Source organism: Salarias fasciatus, chromosome 23 (assembly GCF_902148845.1).
Source record: "Salarias fasciatus chromosome 23, fSalaFa1.1, whole genome shotgun sequence".
Taxonomy (NCBI): Eukaryota; Metazoa; Chordata; class Actinopteri; order Blenniiformes; family Blenniidae; genus Salarias; species Salarias fasciatus.
The window spans coordinates 32,978,086-32,991,175 of NC_043766.1; positions in this window are offsets into that span (position 1 = coordinate 32,978,086).

The following is a 13,090-nucleotide window of genomic DNA, read 5'->3' on the forward strand; positions in this document are numbered from 1 at the left end:
GGAATGTGAGGTGATTAATTCTTTAAATTCAGCTGAAGATCATCAGGCAGTTTGAGAAAGATTTATCTAGATTATCTAGATGATGGTGTTTTTTTAATATATATTTTGTAATAATAAACTGTAAACAGTTGAAAACAGGATGTTAATGTAGCAGGGACATTTAATTGCTTCCAGGCAAATGAGATATTTCCCAGTAGCTCTTGAATGCATCAGAGAACTGCCCTCTGATTGAGGATAGTTTAAACACCTGAGCCTCCTGGCATTTGTCTTCTCTTGAGTGCCAGAGTGAGCCTGAGGTAGGTGTTGCAGTGAGGATTGCTTGAAGGGTCTTTTTTTTATTGATCTGCACATGTTCAAGTGATTTTTGACAGGCTTGTCCCTCTCATGTTGATACTTATTAGTGCTGTCAGTTTAGTCGATGGAGGGCAGTCAACAATTGATTTTCTAAAATTGTGATTAATCACATAATTTGTGAATTTGTAATGAAGCTTCAAATGAAGACTCTAATCCTCATAGTTCACCTGCACTGCACAGGGATGGAAAAATGCCCAAAATAATGTCCCAAACGCAATAAAATCAGTTATATTGTCTATTTATTTTCCTTGAGTCAATTACAATTAATCACAATTTTTAAAAAATGAATCACTGACAGCCCTCCATTGATTAATCATGATTAAAACTGACAGCACTAATTGTAATTTTTTACTTGAGGCTTTGTGTTGGACTTCTTTGTAGTGGCCAAGGTTGCCTGGCGGTGGCAGAGATTAGGCGTACTAGTGTGGGTTTTCCTCGACAGTGGAGGTGCTCAACCTGTTCCTGGAGAGCCGGAGCCAGCATGTTTCAGTTCTCTCCCTGTTTCAACACACCTGCTGCATTGACAGGCTGCTGGGCTCTGCTTGGTGAGGACAGTCATCAGATTCATGTGCGTGGTGGCAGGAAGAAAGCTAAAACATGCTGGACTGGAGCCCTCCAGGAACAGGGGTGGGGCAACACTGTTTTCCAGGTTGTAGTGGTGAGACCGCCTGAGAGGCGAGCTGAATTTTCCCATTTGGGTGCATGAAAGAACAGTGAATTCAACTGGGAGACACGAGATGCATCAATACCACTATCATCGGCTTCACACCAATCACGTTTCACCAGCACTTTACTGCTCCAGGTGGTGTTGCTACAGTCATGTGTTACTATGTAGCCAGCTATTTCCACAGGCTCTCTCCAAAGTCTGAGGGGTGACTTTTGAAATTCAATTTTTAATTGTCTTCTCCCTGAGGTTTCTGTTGTCCCAAAGGAGAATGTGCTCGTATTTCATCATACTGAAACCACAGTTCAGCTTTATTGTCATTGCTTTGCCTATATTGTGCCACCATGAGCAACCAGGAAGTGAAAAACATTCCACTTAAAAAAAACAAACAAAAACGAACAGACCTTTTAGGTGTCCAGCTTATTTATTTGAAATTAATAGTATAATCAAGATATACTACAATTCAGAATAATAACAGCAACCTTTTAAACCACAAACTCAGTGACGTCTATCTCACCACGTCCAGTTTATGGTCGGCAGACTTTATTTCCTCCAGGAGTTTACGTATTTACCATAATTTGGAGAGTACCTGAAAGCGTCCATCCGTTGCACCTAGCAACGGTGCGCTTGATCTGTGTAGCGGAACACGCCGGTCGCCAGGCTTTCGGGGTGAGCTGGTGTGAGTTCAAACACCGCCCTCGTGTTTTGGAGCGGATCTCGGAGGAGACACTCCTGTAGCGCACGTGCCATCGCTCGCTAGCCTCTTTTTTTTTTCAATCTGTTGATCTGTTTAACTGAAAAAGTCCGGATCGCAACGGTGAGTCTGTAAATGTTTAACTGTAACAATGTGCGAATTCTAATCAACTTAAACCGAGTAACTTAGTTTAGCGAAACAAAGGATGGGGAAAACGCTTTACTGCTCAGGTAATGTTGATAAGCGCTACTTCGGTTGGATACTGCCATTCACGTCTGTTTCTAACGAAACAAACAACCGTTTACTGTTGTCGGTTATGTTTTAATATTAAAAACTGAACTAACAATCATATTTTAAAATGTTATGTATATAATGTTCTTTTTAATGATCGTGCTTTGTTTTTTTGACGCACTTTGTCATAATATGGCCTCATGGAAAGGCCAGATTTAGTTTCTCCTCCCTCCATCAGCCATTGGCTCATAATAAATGAATGAATAAAGATCAAATAGCATTGCTTTCACCCAAATTACATGCTTAAAATAATGTTAAAATGCTGATTCATTGAAAAAAGAAAAAAACTTGATACATGTTGGACACCATGCCTATGGAAATAATATACAATCTGTTTTTCTGATGTCCATATTACATTAGATGCAACTTAACTGTTATAATGGTGAAATGCTGATTCGCAGATGTGATGTAGCAGTAAACTGCAGCACGACATGGCACGTGAAAATGCAAAATATTGACTCAATTAGGTATTTTTATGCATTTTCCTCAATTTATTCATGCCTTATTAAAACAAAAACAAACTTTTTATCAAAGGGATGTCATTTTGAAAATGACTCTGCTGTGTAAATAAAAATATAAGCTGAAATGGTTGTTTAGGTATCACTCAGTGAAAGCTTCAGGGAGCCACAGCTTCCTGCATTTTGACAGCAGGTGCTGCAGCACCCAGAGCACAGCTACTTCCCTTGGCCCCAAAAGGATTTTTTTTTTTTTCTTTTTCACGGTATTTTTACATTTGACAGCACTCGTTAAAGCTGATGTTTTCCATGTGGGCTAGATGGCAGAACCGGACAGCAGGCAGGCTGCATATGAAGGACACTCTGAGAACCATGCTGGCTCTGCTGGGACTTCTGTGTGGCCTGGACCCCCTCCACACTTCACCATGCCAGGCGTAGTTCAACGTCCTGTCCAGGAAACTGCCCCACCTCAAATGTCGGATATTCCTAGGTATTTCAGAGGAATCGCTCTGTGAATATTTTGTGTGATTTTGAAAATGTTTCCTCTTGTTCTCTTGGACATGTCAGTTATTTTGAAACCAACAGTTCAGAATTTTAACACAGGAAAGACATTTTTCCGATTAATGTAAATTGTATTTCTTGCTTCATGTTGGCACAATGCTGCTTGAAAATGAAATAATTCAGGATGACTTGAAATAAACTCGGTTCCATCTGTTGCTCCTGCTTGTTTCTGCAAAATGTCAATCTAGCAAACAAAGGCGATAAAAAAAAAGTTAGGCAATACTGCATGGAGTATTTGGAAAAAGCTTCCCGATACAATCTGGTGAATACTATGTTAGCAAAATAACCAGCAATATCGTTTGCATATGGAATATTATTTAGACTTAACGACATTCAGACAGTTTTCATATCGGTACTCTGTATCGGCTAAAAGGTGAAGGTTAATGTTCATACTTGTTCTTTAAAAAAGTAGAATTGGTGCATCTCTAGTCATTAGCAGTACATTTCTTGGAAATGTCAGGTGTCCAGCTCTGGTCTACCAGGACTGGATTCCTGCATGTTTTAGATGTCTCGATGCTGCAGTGCACCTCAGTCTAATGGAGAGGTGCGAGTTTGGAGCCTGATCAAGTGATCTCCATGCCATGTTTTTGCTCTGACCGTGTATCACACCAGGTGAATCTAATCAACCCTGCTCCTCAGCTTGTCTGTAGTACATGGTCAGAGCAAAAACATGGCATGGAGATCACTTGATCAGGCTCCAATCTCCCACCTCTGGTTAATGTTGTCACCCTCAAGTGTAAAATAATCCCACTAATGAGTTCCTTGTTGCAGCGAGGTGTGCTGCAGAAGCCTCAAACATGTAGGGCGCCAGCCTTCAGGGCCCGAGTTCTAAACCAACCATATTGACATACCTGAATTGATTTCAGATTCCATTCAGCATTTCAATCCAGGAGACATCTCCCACGGACTTATCCACACTTTCTTCTGGAGCCCCAGCGCCGACAGGATCACAACATCATTGAGTAAGTCCCGATTCCAACTGGGAGTGGAGGTCTGTCATATGAAAATATTCGTTTGGAAAACAAACCACAACCCTGTTCACTTTGAATAATCCACTGGCAGCCGCAAATAGGTGGAGGATTTCTTTTAACGGAGATGAAGTAGTCCCGTTTCCACCTTAACGACATGTGGCTGTCTGTGCAGAGCTTTATGAAAGGCACTGTTGTGATGAGGAAACTTTGTCTCCACAGCCCAGGCAATAGCGAGCCCAACTTATTTTTGTCTGGATGGTTTCAAAATGACCCAGTTGTCTCCAACCTGATGATGGTGAGTTCAAACATTACTGCTGTTTATCGAATAGTGAGTGTGTGTGTATGTGCACGTGCACATGTCTGTCTGTGGCTGTGAGTACCAGGTCCTGGCAGAACACCAAGGCTGCGAGATCATTGTATAATGTTAGGACATTTTACTCAGAACTCACAATGTAAAATGACCTTTTTGAGGGTTAAAGGTATAATGGACAATGAATGGCGTGATGCGAGTCTCAACTATTGGTCCTCCGACATGTCAATCACGCTGGAGAAATGCTTGCGTCACGCCGTCAAGCGCGCTCGTAGGAGCAGCAGAGCAGGTAGGATGGTCTGGCGCATGCACGTTTTTCAAAAAGCAAGTAACGGCTTCGACTTTTTCGAGAAAATCGTCCATTATACCTTTAAGACTTGATGTTTGGGTCAGTGTTAGAATTAGTGTGTGTGTGTGTGTGTGTGTGTGTGTGTTTCCACATGTATAGCTGAATTGTTTTTGCTTTCTGTGTTTGCAGGTTGATTTCCAAACCCCTGTAGACTCTCACCACCAGCTGATTGAACTGACAGACCTCACCGTTGAAACTCCACAACTTGTAAGTTGTGCTGAATTCGTGTCCGATGCGCCTGTGGTGTGAGGTGTGTTAGGGTGTGTTCAGTGTTTTTTCTTTGTTGTTGTTGTTGATTTTTCCAGTTGGATCAGCTCGAGGGTCTCAGAAGGGCAGATCGTAGATTGTGAGCCTGTAATCCTGTGGTGTGCGGGACACTGAATGAAGGAGAAATGCGGATGTACCTGAATGAACTGAGGGAATGAGCTCCTGGCTAATTGTTAATAGTGGAGATAAATGAAAACACCGGGACATCCGAGAGCTGAACGAAGGAAAGCTGTTCGAAGTCTCTTTAGACTACAGTGGATATAAAAAAGTCTACACATGCCTGATGAAATGCCAGGTTTTCGTGATGTAAAAAAACATGACAGCAAGACATAATTTCACAACTTTTTCCACCTTTAATGTGACCTATAACCTGCACAATGCAATTGAAAAAAAAAACCTGAAAGCTTTAAAAGGGAAAAATACAAAATAAACTGAAAAAAAAACCTGGTTGCATCAATATGCGCACCCTCAGACTAATACTTTGCTGCAGCACCTTTGGCTTTAATCACAGCACTCAGTCTTTTCGCCTATCAGTGTGGCACAGCCCCAAAGCATGATGCTGCCACCACCATGCTTCACTGTAGCCATGGTGTTGTTTTGGTGATGTGCAGTGTTGTTTCTGTGCCAAATGTACCTTTTGGAATTATGTCCAAAAAGTGCAACCTTGGTTTCATCAGAGCAGAACACATTTTTCCACGTGTTTGGGGGATTTCACATAAAGCCGGGCTTGGATGATTTTCTTTGTAAGATAAGGCTTCCTTCTTGCCGCCCTGCCCCACAGCCCAGACATATGAAGAAGATGGGAGATTGTTGTCACATGCAGGACACAGCTCTCCTTCAGTGCTGCTGTTGGCCTCTCGGCAGCCTGCCTGACAAGTTTTCTTCTCGTCTTATCATCAATTTTGGACGGATGTCCTGTTCTTGGTAATGTCACTGTTTGTGCTTGTTTTTTTAATTGCGTTATAAAGGTTATAGGTCACATTAAAGGTGGGAAAATTAGTGAAATTGTCCTGTAATATTTTTACATCATTTCAAAAGGGGTGTGTAGACTTTTTATTTCTGCTGTACCTGAGATTTGGAACACTGAGCGTGAAGGACCTGATGCTCTGCGGAGTGTGTGGCACGCTCCGTAGTGCACAACACACCAACGTCTTTTGACTTGGTTTATTTTGCCTCTGCTCCTCCATAGTGCAGGTTAACTAGTCAGTGCAATCAGTTGACAGCTCAGCATTGATGCAGCGCAAATCTGGTCCACAGCCCTGTTTGTGACAGTGAGTGTTGAACGAAGGTGACGTGTCAAAGCAGATCCGCTCTTTGACTTTGTTTCCAGGCGGACTTCTATCCCGGTGTAGACGCTCACCACCAGCAGCAGCTCCAGAATGGACTCACAACTGATATTCCATACATGGTAAGTTGTGCCAAGTTTGGTCTACTTTGTCTTAGAGAACTCGTGAGCTTTTTTTTTCTTCATTGTCTGTCCTAAAGATAACACACATACCACAGTGTGTGTCCACATGTATAGCCGAGGTTGTTTTTGCTTTCTGTGTTTGCAGGTTGATTTCCAAACCCCTGTAGACACTCACCACCAGCTGTTTGAAGATCAGCTGACAGACCTCACCGTTGAAACTCCACAGCTTGTAAGTTGTGCCAGGTTTGCTCCACTGTGTCTTAGCGAACACACGGATCCATTTCATTTTGTGTTCTAATTTCAGTCTAGAAATGGGGTGCAATCTGTGCATGTCTCCTCTGAGCCTGTGTCTTTGAAGGTGGTGAGAGCTTTCATAATTCAACCAAATAGACTGAGCCTGTTGTAGATGCAGCCGATCAGCGTGTGTGTCTGACCTTTGACTTTGGTGAGGAAAGGTGATCAACACTCGGACCACATGCTTCACATAGGTTGACAGACGATGACAGGCACACGTCAACCATGGTGCAGGGATATTTGATTCTCCTAAACACCAAAAGTTAATCTTTGGCTTAAATGTAACCAAGTAGCAAACTGGCAGGAGCTGCATGAGGAACACAAGCTTGGACATTTCTGTAGAGGGTCAGAGCGGCAGCGGCCATGTTGGAGCTGATGGTCACAATAGTGTTTTGTATCTTGAACCCCCCAAAAAATAAGCAAAACAGTTACAGTCACCAGGAACTGTTGTGAACACAACTCTGTCGTGAATTCTGCCCTTACAGCTGTGCTGCTATTCAGTTTGTCCACGGACCAGGGATGAGCCTCTTTGATTGTTGTTGGGAAAACAACCAGAGCCAGTTGTGAGCAAAATACAGGCGGCAACTTTAATACAATCCCTTATTATTGCATTTGTCCCTTCTTCTTTCAGATCCAGTGATGATTGGTTTTGTAAAACCGTTCCCTTAGTATTTATACTTGTGCTGATCAACTCTGCTTTTACCAATGTCCTTGTCGGAGAAGTAGAAAACAGCCGATATCTGACTTGGAAAATAGCAACAAGTCACCTTATGTACATATATTGCTTTATCAGCGTTGTAACTCACTTTGATTTTTGTCTATTAATATAGATGGAAAGCAACAGTGACGAGCTGGTCCATCGCCGTGAATCAGGAGCTACACTCACAACCCTGGAAAATGTACCAAGCCCAGAAGATGATGGACAAGCACGTGGGAACGGTCAGATTGTAGATATTATACGACGAGTTTTCCTTTTATTTTGCTAAATATGGCGGCGCATAAGCCGAAGCTGCTGACTGAATATATAATGTGATGGTGAGTGTCCTCAAATAGTTCCACAGACAGAATTTTATTCTTCTGAAGCACCACTCTGACAGAAAGTACTGTAGTAGTTCAGTTTGCTCCTGAAATGCGATGTGTGAGGCTGAAAATGTGTGTCAGTTTCAGGCATCGAATCCCGAGCTGCAGCCAGTTTCTTAATATCAATCAAGTGCTTTTGTGAGAACATTCAGGACCACTGTGTTTGGTTGACGCTCATCTTAGAGAGATCTTATTCACAAAGACAGGGAATCCTGAATGTGCACAGAACCTCTGGAAGCCAAGAAATGCAATTTCCACACCTGCAAAAACTAATTTTTATAAATTCATAGACCAGAATAGACTGTAAAGGGCCAGTAGAAAAACAAGTAGACCTGAAACAGTTGCTGAAACTCTGCAGGGAATAAACCAGACCACTATGCAGTAGGTTGTTTCTCTTGTAAGGGCAGCTTCGTCTTCAATTTGTGAATTGCATCTTAAACTTTCTGTGGCAGTGAGAGCAAAGATGAACAGAACATAATGGTGACCACAGGATAATATACAGGTTGCATGTTAAAATGTTCAGTCCCGTAACTGAGAAACTTTGAAATATGTTGCCAGCTCTGGAGGATTCGGCGCCCTTGTCTCTGCCTTCGCACCTGCCATATGCAAGTGTGCCAGCATCTTCTCTCCAGGTAAGAAAACTTCACTCTATTCACTTTAGCCACAAGCCTGCTGGTATACGAGCATATTATCGAGAGGAATGTTTATCTTTCACGGCCTCCACAGTATTATCAGAGAACGTATTCTGCGGTCGAGATATCCACCAAGAAGGCTGAAAGCAGCAAAGGAAGGTAAGACACATGAGGCTACACCTACACCAGAAGTCAACACAATACTGACACGTTGAGTGTGTGAAGGCTTTTATCAGGGATGTGGTCAAAAAATGAAAACGTACAGCACAACATGACCAGAAAGGTAAACTAACAGGTGTTTCTTTTATTTTTTTTTTTGTTTTTTTTATATTGTAGTTTTCAAATGAATATGCCGCTAAATAAAGCATGAATTTTGTTATGAGTACAGAAGCAGATCCTCCCTGGAGAACCCATCATTTGTTGCAAGTGCTCCGTGAAAAACATTTATTTTGGTTTGGTAGAATTACAGTAGCTTTTAGACTTGATTTCATGTTAATCACGGTGTTTGACTTCTTTAGAACTGATGGAGGATCAAAATTCAGCAAGCCATGCAACTGCACCAAATCGAAGTGCCTGAAGCTGTGAGTAAACTGCGACAGAGGCTCATCTTACACGCACTCCGTCAAACTGGATTTTAACCTGTATGTTTATGCTCTTGTCTTCCAGCTACTGTACCTGTTTTGCCTCTGGAGAGATGTGCAGCAACTGTAACTGTTCAAACTGTTGCAACGATGCAAACAACCTCATGGAGCGCAGCAAGGCCGTCAAGGTTTTCCCGTGCTTTTGTTCATCCTGTCGTTCATTTTCACAATAAGACACGGACACTTAGAAGTTTCTGTAGTGAATGCAGGACTTCGAGTGCTGCCACTGATAAAAGAAATGAAGCACTCTAGAGCATATTAGTTTCGAAATAGTAGACTTGCTAATTTTAATGTATTTAAATTTGACACGTCATCTATTGCCCACTTCACTACTTTTCTCTCATTCATTCATTCATTTTCTTGAGGCGCTTATCCTTTTCAGGGTCGCGGGGTGCAGGAACCAGTCCGAGTAACTTATGGGCGAGGGCGCGGTACACCTGGCCCGTTCGCCAGTCTGTTGCAGGGCCACAACTTTTAGCTCATGTTTGGTTATTCAGTCAAAATGTGGATTCAGTTCCATTGGCCCAGTGTGATTAAAATTACACGATTTTTGCCTCCACTTATGATTAAAACATGTCCACATATCAATGTAATCGTGTTCATATGCTCATGTGAGAAGGCTGTGCCCCCTTTCTCACTGTGTTTTGGACAGGCACCTTGGCCCTCATTTGTCAGGGGAGCGTAGAAATGTATGCAGATCTGAGCGCGGGTCTCACCGTACGACTGGTCCCACGTGAGATTCATGAAACTTTCGTATCGGACCGATCTCCACGTTGGAATCATCGGGTGTTGAAATATTGACGGTTCAGAGGCCTCGCCCACTGCGGTCAAACAGAGTAGAAACCTTAAAATAAACCTTTCCATGTTGGAAATTGATTTGCTGATGTTTGAAGAGGACGTAAATAGGGATGAGCTCTTTGGAAGAATAAAAACTACAATTGAAGAATACGAAAACTGTCTGGAGGAAGATCACAGCGGCAGTGAACAGCGTCGCCATGGAGGAACGAACACAGCTCAGGTTTGAATGAATCATATATCCTTCAATCTAACCCTGGCAGTATTGATAATTACAAATATTGAGGCTTACGCATGTTACTCAGGCCATATTTTTATCGTTTCATCTCATGATCTCTTACAGCCAGACACCAGCGGCGCCGTGGCCAGGTCTTCTCCCCAGAGCGCTGACGTGGGCCACATCTCTCCATACTGGACCAAGACTGGCCATCATCACAGCGGAGATCCTGGAAAGACCGACAGGAATCTGCCCTTCGTTGGCCGCTCTAACGACCAGGCTGGAGGGAATCAATAACATTCAACAAAATTAATGACAATTTATAAAATTCTTCATGTTTGACTAAACTTCCGCTCTCTGTATTTAATCGTCCTTTAGCCAATAGGTTATCTCTAGGCTACTGGCATCACATCCCTGATTAAATCGAGTGTTTGCTCAACTTTAAAGTGTCATTTACATTTCAGAAGCGGTTTATGAGGTCCTGTTTCCCCTGTCGAGCCCCCAGTGGAGGCTCTGCTGGACATCAGGTCTTCTCATGCTGCCGGCACAAACTGCACAGGCTAAAATAATGTCACACACCTTTTCGGAGGTAAACGGCAACGTTCCCCCGCTGGCCTCCATTTTTCTGCTGTACGTAGGTTTGATAAATGAGGGCCCTTGTGTGTAAATGGACTTGATATTGATAGTTGTGGACAGTGGGAGTTGGTGTCTCGAGTGAGTTGAGGCATCGGATCTCCCATGCTGACATGAGTGGAGTCGGACTGGTTCCAACCCGAACCCAAACCCTTTCACAACACAGCGGCACAAAATCATCTGCCACTGCTTCAGAATGCGTTTGACCACATGTTGGACATCTGCTGTGGTACCCATGACACAAACGTTAAAAACGAGCAGCGCTTTAACAGCATTCATTCTCATCGCAGCAGCTAAACTGTCGATACAGGTCGCACACAGATGGCGCTCATGATGCCTTTGTTGCATACTGCGATGTTAATCTCCGTTTCTCGCGGTCCACATGTAAATGAGAGATTCGAGTGCTTTTCCTGACAGACCGGGCCGAACCAAAACAAGGGGTGCATGTAATACACTAATTTAACATTCAGCAAACCTTAATTTAATACTAAATGCAGCAAAAAATAAAATTATCACCAAATCCCAAAATGTATATATAATTTTCGCCTTTTAGCAAGCCCGGTCAAGTACGTCAATATCTACATGTGTATAACTGCTGTTTGGGAAAGCTCGGATGCATTGATTGACCTCTTTCTTCATCTGTTCTTGTTGGTATTGTCTTTCTGTAGTCCTATTTAGATCGTGACCCGTACACCTTCAGCCCCAAGGCCACCGAAGCGAGTTCTGCACAGGTCAAAGGGTTCAGATACAAAGGCTGCAACTGTAAACACACTGGCTGCCTGAAGAACTATTGCGAGTGCTACAAGGTTTGTAATTGTAGCCTCACATGTTGGCTGAATCACTGAACCAGTGCAACAACCAAGCCCAGTCTCCCACTTCAACTTCACGCAGCATTTAAGCACCAGCTTCTGATGTTAGAAACTAAATTCTGACCTGCCGTAGAAGATAGAGATGGGTTTCGTGGGTTTAAATGTCCTTTGAGGAGAAACCTTACCTTGTCTTGTGAAGTAGTGCTTTGCGGTTTATCTTAGGAACGATTCCCTTTTTGATTCCCAGCCTATTGAGCCTTTATGTGTGCAGATGCAGAGGGGCTTCCCCAAAATGTTTGAGCTGTCTCTGTGTGACAGTTTAGTTGCGTGATAAAATGCCTATACTGTTGAGGGTGTAGCCTCCCTTTGACCGGATCAGCCCACCGAATCATGATTAAAGCACTGGAATGATATTAATAAATCCTAGCATTCAATCTGCAACTTGATCCACAAACCAAATGGTGATATGATGTAGATCTCAAATGTCCTATGTCCTGTAAATGCATCGCAGCTCTTCCCCTCTGCTGTGGCAGCTGTAGTTTTGGATCGAAGCTGGCTGCTGCTGTTGGGTTGTATAATGTCAAGTGACCGTGTCACCAGCCAATCAGGTTTTGATGTGTTGTTGGCAGAACAGCCTAGGGCCAGCGGAGTTTCTAGTGCTGGTCTAGGCGGAGCCTTTCAGATGACCTTCACTGATTGGCTCATGGGCAGCTGCGTGATGACGTTGACGCATCGTTGGTTATTCAAAAAGATGACCGAGGCAGATTTAACAGAAAAACTGGCTGATCAATCAATCAATCAATTTATTTTTGTATAGCCCAGTATCACAACAACAGTTGCCTCAGAGGGCTTCAAGATGTTACATTTGTCGGTAAAAGTAAAAACAGTGAATAAGCATAATGGTAATATGTCAATATTTACAGTAACGAGACAGAACGAAGCAACCACCGCCTTCGACCCTCACATCCGGCAAGAAAAAACTCCAAAAACCCAGTGGGAAAAGAAGAAATCTTGGGGAGAACCACAGTATGGAGGGATCCCTCTCCCAGGGACGGACAGCTTTGGCAACAGCTAGCATGAGACAATAAGAAGTAAAGCCTAGGACAATGTTGAGGACAGTTCGTTGGACGGTCCAGCACAAGAACCACGGATCCCAGCAGTAGAACCGAAGCCAGTCCACGGGCAGGACCGACAGGGGTGTCCTCCCGGTCCGGACGGAGCTTGTTCATAGGCCTTCGTAATAGTGGAGTCAGCAACTGAAACTGGAGAAGACTCCCCCTCGAAGGGGGGGACAACAGGTGAAAAGCAATGAACGGACTAAAGGGAATAACATTCAGACATTAGAGGACAGGGCTCAGTGCACCGTACTTCCCACAGCATTCTAGCTCCTGGGGCAGCTTTGTGGATACTTAACTGTTTAAACTAGTATTTAGTTAGTATAGTTTAGTTTAGTTTAATTTAGTTTGGTTTAGTTTAATTTTGTTTAGTGTAATTTGGTTTGGTTTAGTTTAATTTAATTTAGTTTAGTTTAGTTTAGTTTAGTTTGGTTTGGTTTAGTTACAATTGTGGACCTGTTGGCTGAAAAAATGGAAATTATGATCAGATGGAGATGTTACAATGGATGTGCTAACTGAAAACAGGCAAGGCTTTGTGCAGCATTTTACG